Here is a 14754-nt window from a genome sequence, read left to right as displayed (position 1 = left end):
CTGAAGAATCAGTTTAGGCATCCCCTAGAACAAAATGGTGCATGGGAACAGAGCCAAGCCATGGAAGAGAAGCGGCAAAGTTGCAACAGATTATTTGTCTGTTAAAACAGAAGGAGAAAGAGAGCTAAACCTGGATCCATTTGAGTCCAGCCTCCCTAACATATTCTCCACTTGCAACACAGATGATTTCCTCTAATATTGCTCAACAGGTGCTAAACTGGAGCTTTGCTAAAGATTAATCATTCTGCCTTGGAAACGGAATTAAAAAATAACAAGGCAGCTCCCAGGATTTATAGGCGATTTCTACAGCGTACTCAGCATGGAATATATATAAACAACATGCATATTATTGCATATATGTAAACTAAGTGCTTGCCAATGGCAATCCTAAGGAAAATATCATTGCCCTCTGTTTCCATTAAGCACTTTACATGTATGAAGTACACTGCATACCAAGAGGAATTTATACTTGCATTTTTGACTCCTTTTAGGCTATGAGTTTTTTATTCTATATTTTTCACTGAACTCTCATTTTCTTAAATGGGATATACATATATATATTACATATATATATATATATGTTGGATACTGCATTTGCTGACTCAAGCTGCTCCAACATGTAAAGTGTCAGTCTCTCAACATCTTTAAGTAGGATGAATTGAGCATGATCATTCTACTGAAAATTTGCCAGCACTGTTAATATGAAATGCTTCTTTGAGATTTCTGTTTTCATATATTACAAACAAAATCCAAGGCTATGCAGTTTTAAATTATTCAGGCACTTCATTAAGTCCAAGTTCATGCTGTAGTTCATTTAAGTGATCAATGAAGAAAGTAGAACTTAGGACTAAGATGACTTTACTTTTTCCCTGAGTTTGCCAGAATATGGTTAACCTGGAACTTCTGGAAGTCTGATTAGAGAGAGGGAAATATGAAGGCAAACTCTGGACAAGACACAGAGACAAAGAAACATCTTAGGATCCTTAAATGATTCAACAACTTTGAGGAGAGATCCCAGATCTGGCTGGATTTTTACAAGATTGTCCTCATCGTGACCGATATGGTATGTGTGGGGCTTTATCTCAAGAAATATCCAAATTAAGTACTTTTCTAGGATAAATAAACCAAAACCCAGAAGCAATGGATTGTGGGAGTTATAGGGGTACACAGTCTGAATTTCCAGGTCTTGGACTAAGGTTGGGATCCACAAAGAATAGATGACTGTGTCCATTTGGTGAAGAGTCCACTGTGAACAAGTCCCAGCCTGGGGAGCACGGCAGAGGGAGTCTAGCCTGGAAGTCTTCCATGGTTGGATTTTCCACCTTGAATGCCTCCCTCTCCAGAACCAGAGTGCTATCCTAGATGAAGCTCCTACAACAGCAGCCTCATGTTGTAAGGAAAAGTGGTTTTGTACCTGTAGCTAGAGACAGCCAATCCTGCCCAGACTCATCAAGAAGAGGGAAAAGAAAATTCTGTCATCTTGAACTTGTCCTATGTTTGTCCCATATGTTTCCCTAGGCTCGGGCTTCCTTCCACATTATTTCAATAGTAAAAATGGGCAATTTTTTTCTGCTTGGTAATTTGTGTTCTATCCACAAAGTGATCTGACCTCATTTGGTTGGAATTATTAAACACAATAAAAAGTGGAATAAGGTTGTGTTATTTCTGTTTTGCTTTTATTTTTCTTCCATACTATGACATTTCAGTATTGATGAAAATAATTCAATGTTCAGGTCATTGAATTCAATCTTCCTAAATATCAGATTTGGAAGCAGGACGCTGGAGCAAAGTTTTGTTACTTCAAGATGGCCACTTGGCACTCCCTTGTCAGAGCCAGTCTGTGGTAATATCTCAAAGATCAGCATTACTGGATTAAAAACAGAAGAGTGATAGCGTTATTCAGCATAAATGTGACATTTATGTCAAACAAGCATGAATTGAAATAAACTAATTCATTTACAAGAAGCCCACTGCATTCAGCAGAAAATTCTGCATAATGCATGCAAACCTGTGCCATCTCCCCAGAAGCCAAGCTCCAAATTACCACCAAAGAATTCAACCCAACCCAACCCAACCAAATGCATTATAAATGCATGTATAATTTATAAATGTATGTATGTGTAAAATTCCTAAGTCTCCAAGACAAAAGGCTTTAAATAATGTGGCAGGTGTCAGTGTTGCACCAAGGTAATGGTGGGAACCCACAGTCAGAATGTTGCCTGCTTAAAACCGATTTGTTCCAGTGATGTGCTCAAATATCAAATGCTTGCTTTTGCAAGAACATTGCCTGTTTGTTTTCCTTCTTTACGTATGTCCTTATAGCTCTAAGTATTTCCTTGAGGCTGAAATTTAGCCCTCTGTGATGAGAGGACAAGACTTGGAAGAACTTGACCTAGTTGCATCGGGAATGGGTTTTGAATTTCTGAAAGCATATTTAAAATGACTATTAAACAGGTGATAATTCTTGCTTGACACTGGTTACTGAAAACCTGGGATGGGAATTGGTTTGGGCTTTGAAACAAGAACTTAAGTGTATTAATCCCAGGAATCTTGTCTTGGTCACCAAACCACATTGTGTGAATTTGGTACTTAGGATAAAACTGAGGGAAATGACTGTCAGCCTTGAAAACTATGTTAAGAGGGGAGTTTTTTCTGAAACCTTTATATATAGGGCCCTCTCACAGTGCCAAACTTTTAGAGAGAGTTCCTACCACTGGACCCACTCCCAAATGAATGTGCAAATGCTCTTGGGGTGGGTGTATTACAGTGGCCACTGGGTGTGTTACAAACAACTTTGGCTGGAAACTTGAAAGTGTCCATTTTGCATCTCCAGCTGGTAACTTTGAGCATGACCACAGTTCTGATGTTCAATGGGCTAAGACAGATTTTTTTTCTGAACTTTGCTGCCTCAGTATCCATTCTTACTCTGGGTTTCCAGCAAACTTCTGTGGTTTTTCTATGTTGTATTTTCCACGTTAGAAATTAAAATGAATTCTTTATTTAAAAATAGTGCCAATGCACTCCACAAATTTGTGGGACACACACACATGCAGGGTAACTGAGACAGGGCCTCACCGTATCTCAGGTTGGCTTTCAATTTTCTGTATAGCTGAGAATGGCCTTGACCTTCTAAACCTTCTGTGTCTACCTTCCAAGTGCTTGAATTACTAACATTCACCACCACATCCAGCTTACAGGGCACAGTTTTATAAAAATAATCCTATTTTGTAAAACACTAGAGAGGAACATTGGTCCAAGTTTTTACAAATCTTCCAGAAGAAGCTGGAGTCAGACTATTCTCTCTGTAGTGATGCCACATTCATGAATCCATCTTAGCGAAAAAGTGACACTGCGCTTCAGCGTGTTGATAAAAATAGTTCTGGTCCTCATGAACTACTTGAGAAAGAGGTCACTTAGGGTCTCACAGCACTCTTGGAGGACTGCTTTTAGACATAAAACAGAGGCCCAAACAAACAATTATATCATTATGATCAATGTTTGCTGTGATGGATGAGCTAGATATCCTGATTTGATTGTGCCTCAGTGTATGCGTTCCTTAGAACATTGCAGTGCATTCCAAAAACAATGTATACGTAGCATGTGCTAACTGAAAACTGAAGGGGCTGGTGAGATGCCTCAGCAGGTAAGGGTACTTACTGCTTAGCCTGATGACCTAAGCTTGATCTACAGAACCCATATGATAGAGGAAGACTCATTTCCACAGGTTGTTCTCCACTTTATATATATGCACATGCAAACACACACACACACACATGTAAATACAAAAAAAATAATAAGAATTTTAGAGTTAGTATTGCTTGAATACTTACTCCTCTCTTGTCCCTGTTTTTTATGATAGATGGATAGATAGATAGATAGATAGATAGATAGATAGATTGTAAAAACAGCATGCAGATAGATGAATAGGTGATAGACATAAAAGATTGATAGGTAGGTAGAAGATAGGTAAACAGATAAGGAGATGGTAGACAGAAGAGAGATAGAAAATAAATAGATATATGATAGTATATAGCATTATCTTTACTTTCCAAGTAGGAATACTGAGAAAAATGACTTTCCCGAAGTTATACAAATTACAAATGATAAGGTGGCTGTGGGCCCTCCATGCAGCCTTATTGGGGACTATAGACCATCTGTGGCAGTGGAATCAGCAAAAATGATGGTGACGACTGTATTAGCAGGAATCCTATTTAACACTTAGAAAATAGGACCCTGTAAAGCTGTGGGTCTGTTTCTATCCTCACAACAGGTCTATGATACTCTTTGTATCAACACTGTCACCACCATCACCATTGCATTCAACAGTGGCATGTGATTGACAAGGAGCCTGTCTTGCTTAGAATTGTAATGAATACACAAGTTTTTAATTACAAAATTGTATTGTCATAGTAGTGAAATATGTAATATGCTAAATGAGCATGATAAAGTCTGATACTTCACTTAAGTAATATGGTGACCAAAGAAGACACAGTGGATTTTGCAGAAGAAACCTTTCCAGAGGGCTCTTTTTATTACTTTGTGGCCTAGGTATTCAAAGTGTAAATGGCCTGAAGAATGGGAGCACTGGGAACCTCAGTGTGGACTCTGTGCCCCACTCTGGGGGTGCCTTTGGGACTGTGGAAGCAAGCCATTCTATTTCCCTATTAAGTAATTCAGCCATCCTCTCTATTCAGACAGGTTTCTTTTCATAGTTTGTGGAATTTTCTTCCATATGTTTTCTATATACTGTGTATAAAAGCAACAGTATCTTATACCCTTAGAACTTACATTCCATCCTGTTCTTTTAGGAGGCAGGCCACCACAATGTCATGCATTGTGTGTGAAATAGGAACAAATGGTATCTGAGTTTACGGACTGTGGACGGATGCTGTGTCTGCATAGCTCACTTCCATCAGTAACCTTAACCACATTAAGTGGGGAGGATGAATAAGTACTGATCCTCTAAGCAACTTTGCTAAGAGAAACAAGCTTTGTATAGTGTGAAGGCCTCACGTCCATGGACCAGGAAGACGACCTGCTTGCCACACTTTCCCCTTGTGTTTTTACATTCCAGAGCTCTGTTCTTAACTACACTTTGAAAGCTCCTTTGGAGGAAACCAAATACGCCTTGTTCTAGGATTGTTTTGAATGTTTTGAGCTTGTGGTCATGGTTGACATGAACTAATTCAAAACATATTTGGAGCACAATAGCACCAAACCTGGGTAGGTAGCCTCAATATTTTCGTGAATGATTTCACTTATTTTCTTTTTTGTTGTAATTTTTTTCTCTAAATTCACATCCAGTGTTTATGACCTGTATCTGAGATACAATGTCAAGAAAAATAGGAATGCTGACAAATTTATACTGAACGAGATAAGGAGAACAAAACAAGTAAAAGAACATTAAGAAAAAACTCGCAATTGAAAGAGAGGGGTAGAGAAAGATGCAACAAGAAAAGAGGGCCTAGTGAGAAGGTCCATTTGAACAAGAGCTTGCTGTGCAAGCCTGGAGACCTGAGTTCAATACCTGGAACCCATGTAACGATGGAAGGAAAGAAATGAACCTGTATAGCTGTCCTCTGGCCTTCACACACCAGCTGTGGTATGCATGACCACACACATTCATTAAACTCTCTATCCTCTCTGTCTCCGTTTTCTGTCTCCGTTTTCTGTCTCTGTCTCTGTCTCTGTCTCTCTCTGTCTCTCTCTGTCTCTCTGTCTCTCTCTCTCTCTCTCAGGCACTAAAATAGAAAAAACATAGATTTACTAGAGTAAAATTGATCCAAAAAACAATTTTATGTTCTGCCAAAGCCATTGATGGACAAGTAATATCTTCCATTTATATTCATAAGAACACTAAGATGGTAGAACTGGCCCTTGTGTGTCCATCTAAGTTCTTATTCTTACATGTCACCATTCAAAAAAGTCTAGTTTCTATAGATAATAGTGTGATGGGTCTTTGAAAAAAATTAAAATAGAGTTGCCATATGATCCCCAAATTTCATTCTGGGATTATATATCCTGAATATTTGAAAGCAACATTAGAAAGGATCAATGTTCAAAGAAGTGTTATTCACAATAGTTAAGAGGTAAACAAAAGCTAAATATCCAACAAGAAATGATGGATAAATAAAATATGGTATATACACACATTGGACTACTATTCAGTCTTATAAAAGAAGGAAAGTTTGAAGCATACTGAGGCATGGATGAATGCTAAATGGAACAAACGACCACAAAAATCATAAATGCCATATGAGTGCACTTACGTGAAATACCTAGACTAGTCAAATTAATAAGAAAGTAGAGGAGAATTGGAGGAGAGGAAAAGAGAGCTTGCATCCAATGGGCACAGTTTTTGTTTTTCAAGATGAAAAATTTTAGAGCTGTATGGTAATGCAAATCCACGACATTGAACATAGTGCTACAGCCTTATACATTTGACAGTGCTTGGCTCATTTTCTGCTGTGAATGTTTTTATTACAATTATAGTAAATTATTTAAAAAACAGACACATTAAATGGAGTCAATAGAATATGTGTGTGTGTGTGTGTAGATCTAGATAAATAGATATCTGTGTATATGTAACAACAATAATTAAAAGAGTGGTAAATTGCCTTACTTAGACCGTGTTAAGCAGGACAGGAAGCAAGTACACAGCTTACTATTAGTAAGCTACAGCTTTGTTGTCAAAGCCCAGTGCCCTGGCTTCTGGCCCTGTGCAAACACTTTGCCCTTTAAGACATATTCCTATTGAGCCTTGGGCAGCAGATCAGTACCCATCCCAAGTATACACACGGACTTTGGACTCCCATAGAACAATGTGAGGTGCACTCTCACCCGAACTCTTGGGGAAGGGTCTAGGCCCTGCCCTATATGAAATGACAGACTATGCACACCCCCATGGAGGGCCTCACCCTCCCTGGGGAAAGGAGGGGATAATGGGGGGGGAGGGCTCGGGAGGAAGGGAGGGAATGGGAGAGGGACCTGGAACTGACTTGTGAAACAACCTTGTTTCTTATCCAAATTTAAACTGGAAAATAAAATTTTTAAAAAAATCTAAAAAAAAAGTACAATAAAGTTCTAATTAAAAAGAAAAAAGACATATTCCTCTGGCAAGTCTGAGAGTGAAAAAAGGGAAGACTCAAAGAAGAGCTCGAGCCCATTGCTGTCCCCAGAGAAAGAGCTCCTGTGCTGTGCCTGGTCATGGTGGTGGTTCCCTGGATCATGGCTGAGCATCTACACTTCCTGTTTGTCTGTCAACAGCTCTGTTTCTACACATGAGAAAAGATCAATCCATAAAGGGCCTCCCTCCCTTCCCCATCTGGCCACCTGCTACAGCTGTCTTGGTCCACTCAAAAAAAATGACACTTGACTGCTGTGATGACCCATCTCCTGCCACCATCATTCTTGGAGTGGCAGCCAATCCCAGGGAAAATCTGAGAGGAACTTACACGTAGTGAGGTGAAGGATGTCTCTAATTCCAGCCTAATGGTTCCCCACTTTTTTGTGTACCAAAGATTTACTGCTATACCAGGTGGTAAGGGAAACTCTTCTGGAAGGGCATAATCAATTAGGCTTTGTGGTTCTTCTCACGAGTGCTCAGTCTTCTCCTATAAGGCACAAAATAGGACAGAAGATAAATTAAGGAGCAGAGGTGTCAGTGCTGTGATAAAACTTTATTAATAGGCACAAGAATTTGAACTTCATATAATTGTTACACAGCTCAAAATATTAGTTTAAAATTTTTCTTCATCACTTAAAGTACAGCATCATTCTTAGATTGTAAACTATACAACAGGCCAGACCATGTGAAGGAACTTTTATTTGCTGATCTTTGGTTCAATCTACATAACATTAAAAGAAAAATTGGCCTCCCTCATTCTTAAGAAGGAAGGAAATACATTCACTGGCAATTTGTTCAACAAAATTTAGCACAAGATGGGAATCAAGTCCGTCACTTCTATGAGTAGGAGTGCTGCCTTTAAAACCTCCATGTTATCCATAAGCTACTTGACCTTGAACTCCTGGAGCCCATATCTTTTCATCTATATGTAAGCTGGCTCCAATGGGAGCTACTTAACAGTTATTGCATTAAATGAGTCAATATTGTTGAGTGGGATGGTTATTGTCTGAGACCTTATACTGTTAGCTGTTGTTAGGGCCTTCACACGATTATCACATTGGATTCTGGCAAATTTGATAATTAGATTGCAGCTGCTTTAGACATCTTGTTTGTTAGGAATCAGAAAATACTTCAAAGTACTTTGAAATGAAATAGATTGAGAGGGACTCAGAAGCAAGAAAGTCAATCGGACTTTCCCCCTCCCCCTATGCAAATAAGAATTAGACCTAAGAGGAAGAAGTTCTCTGATGGAGACTTCATGAGACTGTCTAGGGATGGGTTTTGTGTTTAAGAACTAAGGAATAAAAAGAAGGTAATTCAAGGGGCCAACTGGATCCTTCCTGAGTCCTATCCCCCCATTCACCCACCCCCACGCTTCCAACTCATTCCATATATTCTAATCCCCATTTGTTCTCTTCAATTGACATTTACTAATATATGTATTTATTTATTTGCTCTGTGTGTGTGTGTGTATGTGTGTGTGTTTGAACACATGCAAGCCACATGCTGTGTGTGGTGGTCAGAGGACAATGTGTGGGAGTCAATGTCTTCTTCCACAATATATGTTCCTGAGATTGACCTCTGGTCATCATTGGCCAGAGTCTATACCAGCTGAGCCATCCTTTTCTCTACAACATCTTTCCACCATTAGAAGGCATAAAGACATGGTTTTCCCTGGTCTACAGATATTCACTTCTGAGGCTTCTGTGTTATGTAAAACTTTGTTGTTTAGACCCTCTCTCTTTCCCCTTTATCTGTCTTTGATTATAGGACGGTCAGCCTTGGACTTCACAAGAGGGAAGAAGAGATATTATGCTCTCCTCTCTTTCTTTGGTGCCCAAGGTGAGCAGGAGGCTGGCTCTAGCCAGGAAACCCATCAGCTGTGCTCCAAGCTCCTCCTTCCCCTTCACACTATGCTGCCTCACTGCCTCCTGTGAGGAATCAGGAACTTCCTACAGCTTCTGGTAATGTCAATCACATATTTGCTGGCAAAACTCCTGTCCAGTTTTCCTCTCCTTTCCCTGTAAGCTTTCTCTTCCCGCACTTGTCTCTAAGATGTTAGCATTTTCCATGGTAGAGGTCAAGGACATGTTTTTATTTCTTTCTTTTTCTCCCTCATTCCTCTGCTTTCTCATTCACAGCTATCATTCTAATCATGAGCAATCACCTCACACAGTGAAGTCCATCAGCTGTTTCTCTGATCCTTGTAACTTACCCACAAGACAGGACTGAAGGATGGAAAATTAAATGGGGTAGGCGTTGCTTAAAAAAGGCAAGGAACCCCTTACCCTGGAGCCTGATTGAAATCTCATCTGAAAGTTGAGAATATTGATAGAGCTAACAAAGATCACTGTGAAGATACCCTATATTGAAAAAGATAGATAATTCTTACAGAGCTATATCAAATAAGAAAATTAAACATGCCAATCAAGCTTATAGCCAAAGCATACAAGACTTGAGAGTATCCATATCCCTTTCCCAGCTGTAAGACTGTAATTTATGAGACTCTCACAAACAAATTTCAAACCATGTTTGCAGTCAAAACTTGTCTTCATTTCATTGCAGCTTATATACTTCGAGGATTCCTCTGACCCTTTGAACTTTTGTGTTTTCATCTTATCAGTCTGTTATCTGGTCCAAGGTTCTGCAGAAACCACACTATGGTCTCACTTACTAAGGAACAAGAGGATCCTTAGAAACCCTTTAAACAATGGAAGCTGCAGAAGCCACCAAAACTGTCCATACAGCTCTCTGTTTGGTCATTCAGAGGTGACTCACTTCTATGCTGAATGCTGTCTTTTACTTAGGCAATCTCCCCTCCATTAACGCCTGTGCTTAGATCTGTTAAAACCTTTTCTTGGGACTGGCAACACAGCTTAGGAGATTGCTTGGTCAGTGATGTGTTTACCAGTTGTAAAAATATTAAATATTAGTCTTTCCTATCAAACACTAAAACATTTTTCTCTGTGGGTGCAGTGAACTTTATTGACAGTATTCACTTCTTAAGGGGCTCTGGGATGGAAACTGTGAGGGGAGATGCTCAGTGTTGGGGATTGAGTTGGGACAGGGACTCCCCAGCAGCTGAGCCTCTTGTTGCTCTCATGTTCTTCTTGGGGTGATGGTCCAGGGCTTCTTACTCTTTGGAGGACATGTAGACCTTGAGTTCTACCACCCTGTTGCTGTAGTCACATTCATTGTCATACCAGAAAATGAGCTTTCAGAACTTTTACTGAGAGCAATGCCAGCAAGTGGAAGAGTGGGGAGAAAACCTGATTCTCAGTGTAGCCCAGATTTCCTTTAGTGGGCCCTCAGATGCCTGTTTCACCACCTTTTTAGAGTTATCGTGCTTGGCAGCTTTTTCTATGTGGCATGTCAGACCCATGGTAGACACATTGGACATAGGAACACAGAAAGCCATTGCCAGTGAGCTTCCAGTTCAGCTCTGGGATGACCTTGTCCACAGCCTTTGTAGCACCAGTGGATGCTGGGATGATGTTCTGGGCAGGTCCACAGTCATCACACCACAGCTTCCCAGAGAGGCCATCCACAGTCTTCTAGGTGGGCAGTGATGGCATAGACTGTGTCCATGAGTTCTTCTACAATGACCAAGTTGTTATGGATGACGTTGGCCAGGGGGTTTAAGAAGTTGGTGATACAGGAAACATTTCTGACAATCTTAAATGAGTTGTCATTGTTTTCATGGTCCACACCCATGGGGACATTAGCAGAAGGGGCAGAGATGATAAATGGGCCCTAGCCTTCTCCATAGTGGTGAAGACACCAGTAAACTCCACAACATACCTGGCACCAGCATCACTCCACTTGTGGTATCTTAATCCTGGAGTATGGTGACAACCTTCCCATTGATAACAAGGTCCCCATTCTCAAACTTAATTATGCCATTGAACTTGCCATGGTTAAGGCCATACTGAAATATGTAGACCATGTAGTTAGGTCAATGATGGGGTCATTGGCGACAACAATATCCACTTTGCCAGACATGAAGGAAGTCCTGGTAGCCAGGTGCCCAATGTGACCAAATCTGTTCACTCCAACTTTCACCACTGTGTCTCAGGGGTGAGGCTGGCACTGAACAAGAAGATTCCATTCTCTATGGAATTGGAAGAATCAGGGAGCCAAAACTTGTATTTATTACAAGGAATTTAAATCTTTTTATTGGCCCTACCTTGTAAGATTTCTCATACAAATGGTTTGACTACCGCCCCACCACCACCATCACCACTTTGTTTACACAAAGGTCCTGCTGCTTTCTTGAAACCTACATGACTAAAGTGGCCTGGTTTTCTAATCTTGAAAGATGGTGAGGTCAGACAGATCTAAGCCAATGTGGGAAAGACACAGTTGCCACCTATGCTAGCATTCACTGCACTGTGTGCCTGTTCTGTTTAGTGCTCCCTCATGTCCAGACTGAAGTTCTACCATGTTGAGATGCTGTCATTTTTTTGGTCATTAGGAATATACCTAACACATACAAGCATAAGCACCAAGTATGATTGCTATCAAACATTCAAATACATAGTTATACAAACAGGCAAGAATACATATGCATACAGAGAGAGAGAAAGAGAGAGAGAGAGAGACAGAAAGACAGAGACAGAGACAGAGAGAGACAGACAGAGAGAGAGAGAGAAGCATGGTAGCACATGCAGGTAGAAACAAGATTACAATCCCTGGTGAACACTGGCCATGCAGACAGGCAAAATCAGGTGAGTCCAGGTCCCACTAAAGATTGTGACTCAACAAAGTAGATCATTTTGAGAAACAGCACATAAGGTTGACCTCTAGTCTTCATCCTACTCCCCCACACCAATCCCCCACAATACCCTCCTTTAATAAACTCCAACTTTGCTTCATACTAATTTGTCTTAAAATTCTTTTCTTTGGTGAAGTCATAAACTCCAGCTTCACTCAAGGAAGAAGTTTCTGAAATAACTCTTCAGGCTGCAGCAGTAGGCAGCGGTGTTAGACTGTATGTCTTACTTCCACTGGCCCTGATACTCACAGGTGCACTCCAATATGTATTATACTATTGGATGTTTAGAAGACAGTATGATGGATGGATTTCTATGTCATGCTGATCCAGCTGCAACTTCTGGAGCTGCCAGTCATTGCTTGTGGGATGCTAGGAGAATGTTATACAATTGCCTTGAATCTTTGCTTACACATTAATAAAATGGAGAGCCTTTGTGTTACCACCTAGACATGTAGAGTCACGTTTTTAGTGTATTTGGTTTTTGCTTTAAAGCATTGACTTCTTACTTTTAGTCAATAGGCAACTAAAAGTAGTAAGAAGTAAGCTTTGTCAGTCTTCCTTATTTGGGCTGAAGGTACAGACTTAAGCCATTGTCCTTAACCTTTCCCATTGAGCCATCTTGTATCCCCAGACAGTAGAACTTTGTTGGACAGAACATGCTTCCTACACCAAATATGGCAATCATGCATGAAGGCAAGACAGCCTCCTGGCAGAAGTGACCATTTCTTGAGAATCACTTCGTCCCCTCAAATGGGGATCATCTTGCAGGACCTACACTGAGATGATGATCAACAAACCTCACCTGGACCAGAACTTCTTAATCAATAGTGCACACCTTGTATCCCTGTCCCAATTCTTCTTCTATTTAAGACCAGAGCTCATGTCAATGTCTTGAAAATGGACTTGTGGTTACTGGACTCCTACATCTGTTATATTTAATAGTGTGGCCACATTGAATTAATCTCTTCCTTTTCCTTTACACAGGCAGTTGTCCTCCATCATTGATATATTAGGGACAATGGACATAGCCTATTGAGGCTGTTGGAATCCAGAACCCAGGTACTGTCCTACAAACAGATTACAGGGCTGTGGTGAAAACAACATGAACTGGCAGGTATAATGGACAGAATAGGCTTACATTTTCATTTGTTCACTCATATGATCAACAGATACCCACTGAGCACTTCTCTGTTCCATGAAGTGCATGCCAAGCAGCAGCAAGTCTACGGAGAAAGTCCAACATCCTCCCCTTTTCCTGCTCCGCACACCTGCTCTTCCTCCACATTTGCCTTTCACCATCCTCCCAGTCTTCCAGGTCCAGTCCATAGGTCTCAGGAATATCAACTTCTGTATTCCTCTATGTGTTAAACACCAAGTATTACTTGAACTTAAGTTTTTCCATCCTGGGATGGAGCCCACATCATCTTTGTCTTAGTCACATTTTTTTTGTTGCTGTGATAAAATACCCTTACAAAAGCAGCTTAATAGTGGAAACCCTTACAAAAATAGCTTAATGGGGGAAACCCTTAAAAGAGCAACTTAATGGGGAAATAACTGGTCCACAGGTGCAATCTATCTGGCAGAGAAGTCAAAGCAGCCCGAGCTTGAAACAGCTGATGATATTGAATCTGAAGTCAAGAAGCAGTAGGCTGGATGTCAGTATCCAGCTGCTGTCTTCTTTTTTATGGATCCCACTACCCGAGCCCATGGGAGGGTGTCACCTCCTTTGGAGTAAGTCTTTCCACTTCAATTAACCAGATCAAGATAACCCCTCACTAGCATACCTACAGGTTGAGCTAATCTAAATAATCCCTCATGAATATACCTGGAGGCTTGTCTCCAAGGTGATCCCAGATTCTGTTGAGGTGACAGCCAACAGTAACCAGGGCAACCTCAAACTATATTCTACTTTCAAGCCACTTATCAGGTTTCCATTAATCAGAAATGAGCATCCTGGAAGGTTTGTGCACTGAGAAGGAAGAGATCAAAGCAGAGCTTCCAGAGTTTTAATATGTGCTCTGGGGAGTCCAGTCACAGTAGGAAGTGGCCTCCGGCAAGGAACAAGTGAAGAATTTTTTAAAATTTAAATACAAATGGATAAAGACTTAGAATAAGGCAATGGCATTAGTCATGAGAAGAAGAAAAAGAGCCCGTGAGAAGCATTTTGAAAGAGGCTGTGTAGGAGTGAAGTAGGAATGGGATTTGAGGCTAGTGCCACAAGTCTCCATAACCGGGAGACTGAGGCTATGATTTTACGCATTTTATGGTGGTGCTGCTCAAATGTATTTTTAAATTATTATTATTATTATTATTATTATTACATGTATATATCTGCAACCAACTGTGTCCAGGACTGACCTCATGGTATTGAATAGCCATTTAGAGAGCATATCCCTGGGGAAAACTGAGTCTCCCTCTTTGAGCAGTCATTAATTGTCTATAGCTCTTGATCTAGGTGTGAACCCCTGTGAAACTTCCCCCATCTATGAGGGCATGTCACATGTTTTTGTTATTATTCAGGTCTTCTCTAGGCATTCAATTTAGGGTGAAATTCAATGGTTTTCCTTGACCATTATGGAAAACTACACTGGTCAAAATAGATAGAACCATGACTGTGGGGTGCCCAGCCCCAATTGGTACATCTACAACATATCCCCTACATCTAAGGTTTTGATAACATCTCACAAGAGAGATGTTGTAAAGCTAGAGAACTTCATACCAGATAAGTCTTTTACCTACTGCTGTGTTATGTGATTTCTTTTTCATTGGTTACTGTTTATTTCTACAACTTGGTTATGAATTCCAGCAAGTATGGTCTACCTCCTGTCATTCTTTGTAATTCAAATTTTGCTTC

General features: G+C 40.4%; 1 long non-coding RNA gene across 1 annotated transcript; it reads right to left on the bottom strand.

Moving 5' to 3' along the window:
* Positions 1-1659: 1659 nt before the first annotated feature.
* LOC121133432 lies at positions 1660-13768 on the bottom strand. Its single transcript, XR_005870267.1, has 3 exons — positions 13726-13768; positions 7455-7613; positions 1660-1867 (listed from the first exon to the last, which is right to left on the bottom strand). It is a non-coding gene; the product is annotated as an uncharacterized LOC121133432 (long non-coding RNA).
* Positions 13769-14754: the final 986 nt, after the last annotated feature.

This window comes from Mesocricetus auratus, unplaced genomic scaffold, assembly GCF_017639785.1.
Source record: "Mesocricetus auratus isolate SY011 unplaced genomic scaffold, BCM_Maur_2.0 Super-Scaffold_100022, whole genome shotgun sequence".
NCBI lineage: Eukaryota > Metazoa > Chordata > Mammalia > Rodentia > Cricetidae > Mesocricetus > Mesocricetus auratus.
The sequence above is the reverse complement of the archived record's forward strand: the minus strand, read 5'-3'. Positions and strand labels throughout refer to the sequence as shown.